This window comes from Rhea pennata, chromosome 2 (assembly GCF_028389875.1).
Source record: "Rhea pennata isolate bPtePen1 chromosome 2, bPtePen1.pri, whole genome shotgun sequence".
In the NCBI taxonomy this organism is placed as follows: Eukaryota; Metazoa; Chordata; class Aves; order Rheiformes; family Rheidae; genus Rhea; species Rhea pennata.
The window spans coordinates 77,521,485-77,535,562 of NC_084664.1; the positions used below are offsets into that span (position 1 = coordinate 77,521,485).

General features: G+C 36.9%; 1 protein-coding gene across 1 annotated transcript in view; it reads right to left on the reverse strand.

The window, feature by feature from the left end:
- Positions 1–14,078, reverse strand: part of CTNND2 (catenin delta 2) — a 405,040-nt gene that overhangs the window by 147,878 nt on the left and 243,084 nt on the right. The window lies entirely within an intron of this gene.

The window sequence follows — 14,078 nt, forward strand, 5'->3', positions numbered from 1 at the left end:
ATTTATTTGATTCTTCCTCCTATTCTTTCATCGGTACCATAACTGTAAAACGATCAACCTGAATCTCTTTAAAAGCAGCCAAAAGTTAGTCGAAATTGTTGCCTCAGAGAGATTTCTCAAGGTTCAGCAAGATTTGCCTTGGCAAGAGTTTCTCCTGCACTGTAGAACCATAATCTGCTTCAGAATTTGGATATCACTGATGCAAATAATAGAGAAAGAAGTTAGATACTTAGGCACTGTAGGAAGAGACCAGACTACTATCTTCCTGTTCTGCAAATGAAAAAAAAGAAACACTTAATGGATTAAAGTTTTTAAGACTTTCTCCTTTTTTATTTAATTACTTGGAATGTAAACAACCACCATAGTCTCTGTAAGAATGTTATATCAACAAAACCATGAAGAAGTTGCATCAGCAGAGAGGAAAAAGGGAGACGTCTGCATAAACATGAAGACAAGGTGATGGACAATTCATGTTAGAACATACTATGTTATGCCTGAGGGTGACCCTTAAGTGAGGTAGGAACAAAGTTCTTATCAGTTCTTAAGGTGGCTTACACAGATGAACTGCTAATGCAGTATCTTACATAAGATAGCAGCCTATCACAATGTTAATCACAACATAAACCGGAATCCAGATCACAAAAGATGGCAAATAAGTAAAATTAGCAAACTGAAAGCAAACACTGGTATTTTTTGTAACAGTTCAATGATCCAAAAAAGGTAACTGAAAACATAAAAAGCTTGGAATAGCTATTTATAAGTTTTACAATCTTTATGAAAAAGTATGTTACACAATCACATAGCTGACCTGTTTTTTTCTATTAAGGAATAAATTTAGTTAATCTCTAAGATACGACTCAGCAAACCATCTGAGTATCTACTCCAAAGATAACCGTGTATTTAAGCTTACAAAAATATGTATATCAGAGCCTAAAGATGCTGGTTGGATTCTTGTTTCAAAAGTGTTGTGACAGTACTTCAAATTAAGAAACTATAAACCATCACTTCAGTTCCCTGATCTTCTCACACACAGTCTGTTCTCAACCTGTATACTTTTATTTAAATTTCCAAAGAAAGCAAGCATTGCCTTCATCCCCATTTTGAACAGATCTTGCATTTCTGCAGCAAATGCAAAGCCTCTGTAAAATCCGTGAGAAAGAAAATTTCTGTTAGTTAAATGGTGAAGATACAGTTTACAGTTTTAGGTCAAGAATGAACCTTCAGAAAAGAAGTCGTAGAAGTGGAGGAATAAGTAGGTTTTATCTGTCTTTTTCAAGGGTGATATGCCACTATTTTTCTTTCTTTTTTTTTTTACAGTTACTTAGAAAAACCAAGACCACTCTTATCTTGGGTACAAACAAATAACAGGTAAGCACTATATGAAGGAAAGACACAGAAGAAAAAGTACAGACATATCTGACACAAATGATCAGGGAGTTTGAGGATATCAAAAACATTTTATTACAAAACGTTACATCCGTTTGCAACAAACCCAGCTTCAGGGTTATCTAGAACTGTTTACTCCTCAAACCGCAAACAACACTGGAGCTTCTTGCAATAAACTGGAGCAATTAATACCTAATGTCAGAGGAGTACAATGGTTTACTTTCGGGTAAGTTGTATTGACAGCTCTGTCAAAGTTTTTCACTATATGTGCTGTTGGCTGGGGCCCAGAGTCAACTCAGACACCCTAAATAGCCATTTTACCACCTACAGCAATATTTTGCTGAGGACATTAAAAACAGACAGCTATAGAGTATTTTTAAAATGGCAAGAGAAAAATGAGACATTATTTTTAGAATCAAAGTTTATCATGATATAGTCCCTGAATTTTTGTTTTCTTGTTCTTTCAGGAACGTGTGCTCTTGGGGTTCTCCATGGGAGGGAAGCTTGAGAGAAGAAAGAAACAGTTAAACAAAGTTCTGCTAACTAGTTATGTACAACTAATGTATGGTGTTTCATACATCTAACACAAGCTTTGCTGCAAATAAAGACTGAAATATTATTCCACTTTTGAGGCTCCAGAACTGAACTACACGAAACGACCCACTGATCAAGTGTAAGTTACCACTTTTCTTCTACCACTTTATGTGGCACATTCCTACTTTCATAATAATCGCAAGACCCTGCAATATACCAGCCATAGAGTTGAAAAAAACATATGCTCATTTATGCACCGTAGAAATTACAGTATTAAAATAAAACAGTATAATGTGTATACAATTACAACACAGCTTTGAGCCAAATGCCACTACAATAGTTACAGTTTAGAGATAAGCCAAAATATTTTCCTAGAAGGAGTCATTGCACCTGTGTGTCATGTTGAACTGTCACAGCAGCATGCAGGTCATCTGGAAGTCTACAGCTGCCAGTGCTACATCCAAAGGGCACAGATGTGACTGGACATTAGCACAATACATGAAATCCAGGCGTAAGCGTTAATTAACCTTTCTGAGAGTCCATCCTTCTACTGCCCAGAGAAACAGTGTTGCCTTTCAATTCAGAAAACAGAAAAAGAGATCAAAGAGGATGTGTCTCAATACGTCTCCCTGATCAAAACTTCACCAATGTGAACAGTATGATCTGCAAAGAAACCATTTGCCAGGAACATTTCTCAAGTTTACATGAGAGGTGGGGCAGTGTTGGTTTGTTTGCTTCTTTTTACATTTTTGAATCTATTACGTTTTCATCTTCTGATTAAAAAACACTGGCTTCCCCTAATAAAAGAGATTTTCAAAATCAAGTATACTACCTGAAGAGCCACCTACACGACAAAAAAGATGGCATTTACTGCACATAAATCAGTTCTACAAAAGGTGAGCCCACCACTAAGCCCCACACTTCAGCCTTTGGAAAGAAATGCGATTCGATAGAAGAAACAATGTTATTAAAAAATATAAAATGGTGCTGCTATGATGAGTAATATAAGGAATAACAGAATGAACATGTGCCTGATAGTAATTCTTTTTGAACTTTCAAAGCACAATATGCAAAATGATTATTTTAATTGCTGCACTGTTTTATTTTGAAAAAAAAAAAAGTCATGAATGATGAGAGGAAGAAGGAAAATATTAAGTATGTAGAAAAATTCTTTGGGGCACTATAATCCAAGGGCTGTGTCTCCATTTAGAGGAGAGCTGTGCCGGTGCCGTCTTCCCTGCTCTCCCTAGAGGTCACAGGCCATCTCAAAGCCCAGCCACTGCTCCCTGCCCAGGACGGCAGCTCGTAACTTACCCACTTTCCACCAGACCTCTAGCACACAGCGCTCCTCATTTTCCGTCTCCTAGGAACCAGCCATGGGATTTGTCAGGCCCCTTTGCAGTTACCCGTGTGGATGCTCTCAAGTGACAGGTTGTGCTACCCTCTGCTCCTTTCTGAGAGAAAAGGTATGATTCTGCTGTACTGAGACCGCATTCCTAAGTCGTACTTTTTCAATGGTAATAACTGATAGCCTGCTTGTCTTCACCTCCTGCAGCTCGTTCTCTACTAGGAATCTGAAGTCAGCAGCACATTGACATGATTAGTGGAGTTTCTTCAAAACGGGGGCATTAAATATTAATTTAAAATATATTTTTGTCAGAAAAAAGGCAATACAACAGAAATTAAGTTGATGTTGTATAATTATTTACCCTACTTGAGAAAATTTCTTAAACTGTACTGAAAAAAAATAAGAACTATGTTCACCTGGGAAAGACAAACATTATTCTGCAAACGTGCTCTGAATTTCCAGGCTCAGAGGTCCTGGCAAAGTAGTTGTGTCAAGCATATAGAGATGAAGCTGCTCCTTCACAGTGGGAGCCCATCTATTGATGCTGTTCTCTATCTGGATTACTGTACTGTTTTGTTTTTGTTTTTCCAACAGCCTACTATTCATCAGAAGTCTTAACCCATCTTCATGTTTCCATATTTACACAGCTGATTCATACTGTATTCTCCAGCAGTTCTAATTATGCCTCATAAATTGTGAGATTGTGATCAATGTTACCAGAATCTATTTACATTTATAGAAACTGAAGCAAAGAAATTAAAATTATTTGTTCAAATCCTTTATGGAGTTAAAGCTACAGCCTAGAGGAGCACTCTGGCTTACTGAGTCCCTTAGGGCAGATTCTCAGCCAAGCTAAGTTGCGATAGCTCCAGTGAATTCAACAGTGCTATTACCAAATATATATTTGCCAAGAATACTTCTATGGGTGGATAAACAGCAGTTTACAGAAGTGGAGCATCAAATCGCACTCTCCCAAATGACTTTCGATAGATACTTCGGTCTTTCTCCCGAGGTTTTATGAACAGAGCATTTCTGAATGTAGTATTTATTAATGCATTAGTGGCTGCTGTCTTGCTACATGTAGGAGAAAAAAGAATACAGAACATACTTGAGTTTGCTTAGCTTCTACATCTAAATAGTCAGTATAGTAGCAAGTTATCAGAAGATACAGGAGATGATAAACTCTATTCTCACACAAATCAATTCCAGACTAGTTACTTCTGAGGTCAAAAGAATTATCCTCGACTCTTTAGCACAACTGAGTTTGGGCAGTCATATGATCAACTTCATTCTCCCCATCTTGAATAGACTGTCTCTTTTTCACCCTGCCTCTTCTCCTTAAAAATGAAGATCAGACCAAAAGTAATAAAAATGTTGGTGGAATCTGTGTTGCCTTGTTATATATTTCTCAAATGCTTCTTTAATTCATGGATGCTATTAAGTTCTGTATTTCCGTTACTTTTTTTCATTAGAAATATTACTTATATTTATTCAGGAAATGCTTTTGGACAGTTGGTAGTTAAATACAACAGGCTGTGTTCATTCATACATGACATTATAGAGTGTACTGCAAGTCCATTCAGGGACCAGTAAACCCAGCATGTGTAAGCCTCAATTTATTCTATTGAGCTTTCTTAATAAAAGGTCAGTTGTACCTACATTGTACAAAGTAAATGCAGCAAGAACACATCTGACATGAATTTTGATGTAAAAAACTTTCCACATAAGAATGCACAAAGCATTTTCTTTTTCTAGTAAATTTTTGAAATTTCCATTTAAAGTTGGGCTTCCACCATTAACATTACTGTGTTGTAGTGGGAAGCACTTAATCTGGTCAAGTCACATGATGCCACCACGCAGACGGAAAGGACAGCAAGAGGTCCCAGATTCTGATCGGAGGCAGATATGTCTGCCCCTTATGTCAGCATGATACAACCAAGTCTTCTCCTCTGGCATTGCAGGAAGTTTGTTTCTGCATTGCATTTGTGAACATATTTGTGTTCACACAATGCAGATACAAGATCAATTTGAACTGAAGCAGGAGTTCAGACCAGTGCTGGAGGCAGTGAAGATGTAATCCACATTCCTAAGAAGGAGCAGGAGCATCCATAGGATGTCCTATGCCAAGAGCCTTTGAGAAATGTAATTTATCAGTTTCAAGGCTGACTTTCAATTCAGTGGACTTGGCTCCATGATCAATGTGTTTATCACAATAGATTTTCCATGACAGTGGACTGTTAAGTATTTAATTTACCACGAGATGCATGCAACTAGCCTGAAGCATATGCATTGGTAAAACAAGTCAATAATGTATTGATGATATGTCTGAAAAAATATGGATATACTTGATTACTTTATGATTTTAGCATGTGAATTATTTAACAATTTACTTTTCTAATCTGTTACAATAGATTTTAAGGATGTGTGGAATGTAAGGATATGTGGAAAATAAATGTAGAATGTAAAGGATGTATCAATACCTGGAACCTAAGGACAGCTGTTTAATGCTTATCCAGCATACAAACAAAGACAAAACAGGAAAGGTAATAATACCTATATACCTAAGGAATGGGAGATAAAGGAGACAGCCAAAGATGAGAACTCTCAGGCCAGTGACTGACAGGCCACTGAAGGAAGGACTCAAAGCCTTGAGGAGGTTCAACCAGAGCTTTCTAATCAGTAGAAGTATCTGTGTTGGGGGGGGGGGAGGGAGATGCAAGATTATTATGGATCTTGTGGGAAAGAGAAAACTTATTATGGGATACTTTAAGGAAATTGTGGGAATGTGCAAAACTTATGGGATGTTTAGAGGAAGGCCACACGTGGGGAGAAGAAGAGGATCAGAGAGGAATACACATGAGAAAACGGAAAGGGGAAGCCAGTGATGAAAGGGTCCAGTCACATATAAACAAGCTGCTTGTTTGCCGTTTGGCCAAACCCTGTGCCTGATCACCAGTCTCTTTTAACTTACTAAATGCTATTTCTAAATGTATTTGTGGATGAGCTGCTCTATATTTTGGTTATGTATAGTGCTATCTTGAGTAGGTGGTGAGTAGGATAAGAGATCTGGGAGCCAGCTATCAGACAGACCATAGATTTGGGGACTGGATAGTCTAGAGATCAGGGGTGTGAGGATCTGCTAGGAGAGAGATCACAGGTCTGAGCCAGCTACTGGAAAGACCTGTTTGTGTTTGTGTGGGTGCACAACCTAGCAAGCTTCAAACCTGATTAACTAGTACGAATCATTGTACTGTTCAAGTAAACCATCTAATACGGATGGTTTTATTTCCAGGACTATCTGTATCGAATTAATTTCTCATTCATTTATTTTATTATATTGTTGGTATATATTATATGGTTGGTTTAGGTTAATAAGTACTACACACATTATGCCTGAGATTTTAACTGAGTGACACGTTCAGCTTTGTATCATGTTTAGTGGAGGGTGCAGAACAAGAGCAATCACCACCTTGCTCTTCAAGCCAGCACAAAGGAGAAGTGCTCATGTTCTGATGCAGTGCCATAATGCCTCCTGTTCTCTTTCCAAGCAGCAGTTAAGTCCTGACCACACCAAATGCTGGTAACAATAAGAGAACAAGATCAAGCTCCACAGATAGAAAATGCTTTACGTTGCATTCTAGCAATATTCTTATACTAAGGGCATCCTGGACACAATGGATCAAATACAGAGCTATAGTCTAAAAACTTCCACAGACCCCAAGGCTATTTAGCTCCCTTTGGGATATATGCAATCAGCAAAAAAATCTGTCTGGATCTATAGCTTTTGGGTTCTTCTGCCTTGTCTGTATTCTGCTTGTTAAATATAACCTTTGTTTTTTTTTCAAATTACTCTGCTCAAGGAATACTTTCTGTGCTCTAAAAAAACTGATAGAAGGACAATTTATGAACACGAGACCCCTCAGAAATACATACATACATATATATTTATATATATATAAAGTGCAAGTATTGTAAGATTATTTTTCACCCTTTTTGATTTACCTCTTATTTTTTCATGATAAATACCTGCCAAGGTTTGTACAGCTTGAAACTGAATTATTGTCAGGTGTAAGCTGTAACAGCATTACAGTCCATGACCTTAATTGACAAAACATGTTACCTGTCACTGATTCAGCACTAAAGTCCTGCTGTTCCCTCAGGCTCTTTATTTAAAATCTAACAATAGGACTTGAAAATCCGACTAGCTTGCTTCTCCACGGAATGGGGATGTTTGCCCTAAAAGTAAGGATAATCAGTATTGTCAGCTTGAACAGAATTCATGCTTTCACTTACAGTCAAAAGGACTCTTTTCTTACATTTAAAACCTCTGCTAATTTTTCAAACGTGAACAAAATATAACTGAGCAACCTTTCTTCATACTATACCAGCAGAAAAGTAGGTCTGGATTCTGACTGTTGCTTATGGCTTTGCAACAGAAGAAGCACTGTTATTATTGTTTTGAACTCTAGTAAATGCTAAAATAAAAATTATTCTTTTCCTTCCGCAGCAAAGAGGAGAAGCAAAAACTTTCCTTTTCAATCACTGTAGAACTTTACCGGCCAGAGTGGAAATTTCTTCTATCTGTTAGAAGGCTGCAAAATCACAGCAAGATTTACAAAAAGGAAGAAAAGACAAGATTCAAATTTTAAATGCAATAAACTGCATTTCTAACAGCGAAAGACTGTTAGAAAATGAAGTATTCCAATGCAGCCTATAAATATTACTGTGAAAGAAAGCAAAACACCCTCCCTCATCTATTTATACTCAGCAAGCGGGTATCTGACATATTGTTCAAATTTCGCCAGTAAGTATAACTGGCACATCCTCTTCTGCATTTAATTCTGATTACTCTGCCTTACAACATGGAATATAATGGAAACAGAGTTAGATTTGTGAATAGATGACAAAAAGTATTACAGACATGAAAAATTCTATATAAGCAAAGAGATAGAGAATGCTGGGAGCATTTCATTCAGTAAAGAAAAGCTACCATAGCAAAGACACGCAAAAAAAATGGCAAATTAAGCATTCCTATTTATGATCTCATAAAAGGGAAGATGAGTACTCCATGAAATGGAAAAGTGATAAACGGAAGCTTTAAGGATTATCTTTCCCACCCACAGGACACAGAACTAGACTACGCCATTTCCTACTGCAATATACCAATGACTCTAAGATTTCAGACACAGCACAACGTACTTATGAGAGTAATGAAAACATATATTTCTTACATTCAACAGGACAAGGGGTGACGTATTACCTATTAGCTAGATAAGCCACCAGCTACTTAGGCTTAAGAAGGTATTTTTAAACTTCTGTAGAGTATTTTGCAACATCTTCTGACACATCTTGCATTGACTGCTGTCCGAGACAAGACAGTGAAGACATACTATTCTGATCTGATAAAGTGACAGTGTGTTTCTAGACCACCACAATCCCCTCTTGCTCCCAAAACATCAAGCATTCCAGCATTAACAGCTCTACAGTCCTAATGCAAAGATTAATTTATGGCTACACACTTTCAACATTTTTCTTGATCATTATGTTTGAATAACTCTTCATCCAAATTAGGTGAAAGAAATCTAACAACCATGAAGCCTTTTGAGACATCACAGATAGTAGTTGTCGCCTGATCAGTAGAACACGCAGCATCTGTCAGCATTTATTCGTATCTGCAGTATGAGCCAAGCAGGTTTCATATTTCCATTATTATATCAAAATATAAGTGTTTAAACAGATTTTCAGTAATAATTGGTTTTAATGTTCTTAGAAGCCGTAAGCAGTACTGTAATAAGTAAAAGAAATGCTTATTATTTCATATACAAATAGACTTTGAACAATTCTGTTCCACGAATGAGGGAAAGAGAAGCTAGTGGCAGTGCAGTGTTTCTGTGACGGGCTTTGCCTACTGCCACCGGCTCCTCCCACCCACAGTATGGCAGCAGCGCTGCTCTCAGCGAATGAGCCCATTCTTACGGGAAAGTCCAACAGGCCAATTTCTGCCCAGTAACTTGACCTTACTGACCGGTCATACACAGTACACATAAAATTATTACATTTCTAGATATTATACTGCAATTCCAAATCCTGTCCTTGAGACATTTCCATTACTCATATTTGCTTTCTTTACATTATTAAAATTGCTTTGATCTAAGAGGGAAAAAACACAGTATTTTTTGGAGAAGGCTGCGGAAAGTGACCCCCCTGCCAGCTAGTTACAGGACTCTTCTCAGAGGGCTGATTCCTACAACTTGAAATGGAGATGAAGGGACGAAAACAAATCACCATCAAAACAGGAAATAGAAATAATGTTTAGTACAATAATTCTCTTAACATAAATCTACTGGTTCAAATTTTAATTTCTTACCACTGTTTCTTCTGAAGTGTCTACAGAAGGGCAGGCAGACAATATAACATCCTTACATGTAAACGCACATGAGATTTATTGCAGACAAATTTACCTGCAACATCATGGAGTAATTTAATCTCATTAGCAAAGTAATTTGCTGCAAGTTTAAAAAAGTGCTGAACAATTTCAGCTTAGAGTAGTGTGGAAATAAAATAGAGTGGAATGTTACGCTGTGTTACTTCAGAAGTCTAAATTGTTTTAAGGAACCTCAATCAGGAATTGGAGCCAGGTCCCATTTAAAAACAGTTTTGTATAACTATCATTAAGGACTTCTTAGGTGAGACACAAAGGTAATGTAAACCTGCAACAGGCATAAATTAACTAAATTCAACCATTGCTACGTACACAATGTTCTAAGTTAAACAACAAGAATTACTCACTAAATGCTAAACTACAACACATGGAGAACAACTGGAAGTATTTCAAGGTCTCTATAGACATCGGGTAGTTGTTTGGAAGAACGATTATGCAACCCACGAGGACTCAAAGCACAGGGTCAAGACTCAGCAGCCTTTCTTCTGGGAGTGGATATTCTATTTCTTGCAGCAAGGGAGTCTGTTGCCAAGTATAATTCAGTTTTTCCCTGTCTCTCTTAAGTCACCTCCTTAGAACCTGGCATCTATGTGTGGGTTAACACAGATCCAAAACATATTCTGTCACACTCCAACAGATGGAGACTCAAAATCATTTTCTAAAATTGCCCTGAAAAGGGGATGAATAAAACTGCTGCATCTCTGGTCCGTATGTATTCTGCACTATGCTATGTTTTGATTTTCACACATGGTAGGAAGGCTATGCCTATTATAAGTCAAGGTTTGACAATGATTCTATTTTTTATTAAGAAGGAAAATCTCCTGCTAGGTATACTCATGGTAAAATAATTTAACCTAATGCTCTTAACATCCACATTTTTGTAAGCCTATACAAGCATCCTATTCTAAAATTAAACATCAAGCATTAATGGGATCATCTAAATAGTACTCCTAACTACAGTCAAACAGCTGATCCAAAGTGCTAATCGTCTGAATGTGAAGGTACTAGGAATGTGATTTTTAATTCCACTATTAAAAGCAGTATCTCCTAAAAAAGATAAGATTAGTAACGACCTGTAAAAAACCAAGTCTTTTGAATCATAGGGAACACACAGATTAGGAAAAATACATACAAGCCAAAACCCTTAAAAGATACTGTAATTGACTGGTATAAATTTGTGATCTTTCCTTTTTGAAACAGTCAAAATGGCATTGTTTTAAAGAAGGTTCAGCACTGTGCATAGGGAGCAACAGCAGTATTAATTTAGGATGCAAAGCTATAGGCATTCCTCAAGCACCTATGTAGCACTGCCTGAAGTTAAATGAAAAATGGTATTAATACCACGAGTTTGGATCATTTCCTTTCTAGTACTTAATAAGAATTAAGCATATTTTTGAGAATGAAAGAATAAATTTATTCTTGGGGAAAAAGTTTAGCATACATAGCTCAAGTAAAGCACCCTGTTATTGCTATAAACAGATTATTAGTGAAGTTAAAGATACAGAAAACTCAATACTTTCTTCACATAAAAAATTGTTCTCAACAGAAGTGGTAGGCCAATACTTCAAATACTGTAAAGGCAAGAGAAGACATCAACTTACTACCAAAAGAAAAAGTTGTGAAGTGGTAATTTACTATATTTGATTTAGTATATTCTTAATGAAGTTTATTCGATGTGAACACACATACTGTCTTGGAACACGGTGGTCTGAAGTCCAGAGAAATTTTTTTATTTCAGTGATTTAAGCTCACACAACAACTTGGGAGGAAGTTTCAGCTCAAATCAGTAATTCCTTTATGCTTCCTGTAACTATCCCAGGTAGTTTGTCTTGTAGAATAAAGAGCACATCATTTTTTCTCAGATTAAAAATACATTTATAAACAGTTTGTTCGATCTGTTCTCACACTGCCACCAGATGACGGCTGCTCCGATGACGTTCTACACTGAAAACAAAAGGTATTTTCTTCCTGCAACCAGTGTATTTTCCTCCCAGAAATCTCTAAGTCATATGAAATTTTTTTTTTCTGAAGGTGTTGGGATGTGGGGTGAAGACAGACATCAGCTGAAACGCTAATGAACGCATTCTCACAACAGTCTGTCTTGGTAGGATGTTTTTCTAACACTAGGCACAGCTGATACACAGAAACTAAGGCATATAAGATTAAATTATTCACCTAAGGTCAAAAACGAAGGCTGTGGCAGAGCTAAGACCACAATCTTAAACTCAAGAGTTCCAGTGCTATCTTTCTTACATCTCCCCATTTACATAAGACCCGTGAACAAAGTGAAAATCAGCACAAGGAAGCTGGCCTCATATCTAACATAATTTGTAATATCCACAGTTCCTTAGGCAAATACATACATACACACACACACACATGCAAACACACACTTTTACAGGTTTGAGTCTTACATTCTTCCTTTGTCTAACTCAGGGGTTCCTTCCCTCTCAGCACCCTCAACTTTCTTCTGATGCCCCCCGTACCGCGGAGTTGGGGATTACTTACACCTACGAATATCTCAACACACGTGCTCTGATGCCTTTGGAGACATTGCCTCTGTAATAGAGAACTGAATCATAAAGAAAACTGAACAAGTAACTCTGGGAACAAGCCTGTTTCTGCACCTGGACTGACAGTGTGGATGCCCTCTGTTTGCCTCTGTCAACTGTTTTAGTTTCAGGAGGGGGCTGGTTTAAACATTCAAGTCTCATACATAAGATTTCTCTCCCTAAAAATGTGAAAAGACTTTAAGAGAAAATATCATGTTACTAGTGATACAGAAAAATGACATTTTCATGCCTTGTGCAACTAAAACTACATGAATTTTAAACATTATCTCTTTATTTCATTACTTATTTTCAGACCATATGTACTTGTTAGTGTGCGTGTGTGTGTGTATATATATATATATAAAAAAACAAAACAATCTGAAAAAACGCAAATATACTAACTAGTAACATTTTATGCATCTTTTCCCACTTTCTGAATCACTATAATGAGAAAAATTTCTTTTGTCAGCTCTGAAGTTATGTTCTGCCCCATTACTATCAAAACTAATATTTTGAACATACATCTCTGAGACTATTCATTAGACACAGAAAATCAGGCATATAATTTAGAAACAAACAAAAAAACAGTATTAATTATAGCTACCAATAAAACAGTCTGTGGTAGACCACACTTTCATACGAGCCTTTAGTGGTGGAAACTCTTTAATATCATACTGAAGCATTCAAGACCATCATTTAATATTCTGCGTTAAATACACATATGCAATAAACACTGATCTGCAGACTTTACTCATACTGGCACAACAGTAAAAAGATAAAACATTCAGTCCCTACTCTTTATAGAAACCAAAAAATTTGAACATAGGAATTTTTGATTTTGAGATTAAAAAAATTTAAACAATCTGTTATATAGTAGCTTTGTCAAAAGACATTTCTCCTATCACCTGGTAACTATGGACTCTTCTTATTCCACAGTGTCCATATCACAACTAGAAAAAGAAAAACAAGAATAAGGTACTACTGTTTCTTCTAAAGGAAACAAGCATCTAAATTGCAAACACGAGACCCACCTATGGAAGCTAATTAGAAATCCTTTCGTGGAGCTCAAATGCTGCTCAGGTAGCTCCTAAACATACGTTTATCCTCAAAAATGCCTCTTCTAATTCTTAAGTCTCAGAAGAGTACGAACAAAGCCAGAAACAAAGCTGGGAAAGTGCACAGCAACCAAAAACATACTAACAGCCACACTAGATCAAATCAATGATCCATCTACTGCCACAGTTTCTCTCCAGGGGATCCAGCAGGAGAGGCTTTGGAAAGAGCAGGAGAACAAGAAAACCCTCCCAAATGCCCTTCTTCCCCCTTTCTCCTTCCTCCTGCCTTCAGATAATGTGCAGTCCACAGACTTTTTCAGTCAGATGTTACATAAAGTCCATTGGAGGCAATAGCACTTGATGGATGTTTTTTCATTTTTTTTCTGTGAAAAGAATCTAATGATTTTTCAAAACTCATTGAATCATGGTTCACAGCTTCAAGTTTCACAGTTTAGTTATTATATGACTAAAACTCTTTTGTTTTGGAGTTGGCACCTGATGACACCATCTGTTACTTCTCAGTTCTTGGATTAAAAGCTATAGAATAATTACTCCCTATTCAGTTTATTCTTGTCATTTAGAGTTCTATATACCTATCATACTCTACTTTAACTCTTTTCTGAAAATGTAGAATCAATTAATTTAGTTTCTCTCAAATAAAACAATGGAGAAAAGTGGCACTGCCAGTAGACTAACTCTGCTTGCTCTTCCACGAAGTCTGCATGTTACGGCAATTTTTCAGTTGCTCTACACAAGGTGGC